The 1,001-nt window shown below is 46.8% G+C and overlaps 1 pseudogene; it reads left to right on the forward strand.

Moving 5' to 3' along the window:
• The first annotated feature begins 320 nt into the window (after positions 1-320).
• On the forward strand, positions 321-708 carry LOC123571288 (ADP-ribosylation factor-like protein 5A pseudogene; annotated as a pseudogene).
• The last annotated feature ends 293 nt before the right edge of the window (positions 709-1,001 follow it).

Here is a 1,001-nt window from a genome sequence, read left to right on the forward strand (position 1 = left end):
ATAGAACAACCAAACAGAAGTTTAATAAGAAAAGAGAGAGAGGAGCTGAGGAAGGAGGGTGACCCGCGAGGCTCGACCCAGACAACGCGGCAGCGATGTCCGCGAGCCAGGCCAGTGCCGCGGCGGAAGCGGCGGGGCCTCGCGCGTGGCAGGGCAGCCTGGGCTTCGGCCTCCTTCCGGTTCCCTGTAAGCTGTCCCGCCGCCAGTGCGAGAGCAGCAGCAGAGGCGGAGGCTCCAGCGCGTCTCTCTCTTCGCCGCTCAGCCTGAGCCAGGGTAGGCCAGGCGGCCCGGTTGTCTGGAGGGGGATCCGCTGCCCGAGAATGGGAATTCTCTTCACCAGAATATGGAGACTGTTAATCAGGAGCACAAAGTTCTCATTGTTGGGCTGGGTAATTCAGAGAAAACTACCATCCTTTACCAATTTTTGTAATAGTTGCTGTGGACAGTACAGACAGAGAGAGGATTTCTGTAACTAGAGAAGAACTCTACAAAATGTTAGCACATGAGGGCCTAAGAAAAGCTGGATTGCTGACTTTTGCTAATGAACAAGATGTTAAAGAATGCATGACTGTAGGATAATTCTCTCAGTTTTTGAAGCTAACTTCTATTAAAGATCACCAGTGGCATATCCAGGCATGCTGTGCTCTAACTGGCGAGGGATTGTGGCAAGGACTTGAATAGATGATGTCATGACTTAAGATTAGATGATCTCTACTGACCTCTTCTCATGGACTTTGTATGAATAAAGTGCTGGACTTTACCTGAAAGCTGCAAAAGTTAAAGGTTTAGATATATTATAATGAACTGATTTAAACATTTGCTGTAAGAAGAAAAATTAGGAACACTTACTTGAAAACAAAAATGAAGTCTCACCTTCCAATGTGCTTTCTCATTAGTTTTTTCCAAAGAAAGTAATTAAAGCTGTGACTGACATTTTTCTCATAATGAATCTTCTCAGGACGTTGTGGAGCCTGTGGTAAGTACAAAGGGCGAGGAAGACA

This window comes from Macaca fascicularis, chromosome X (assembly GCF_037993035.2).
Source record: "Macaca fascicularis isolate 582-1 chromosome X, T2T-MFA8v1.1".
NCBI classification, from domain to species: domain Eukaryota; kingdom Metazoa; phylum Chordata; class Mammalia; order Primates; family Cercopithecidae; genus Macaca; species Macaca fascicularis.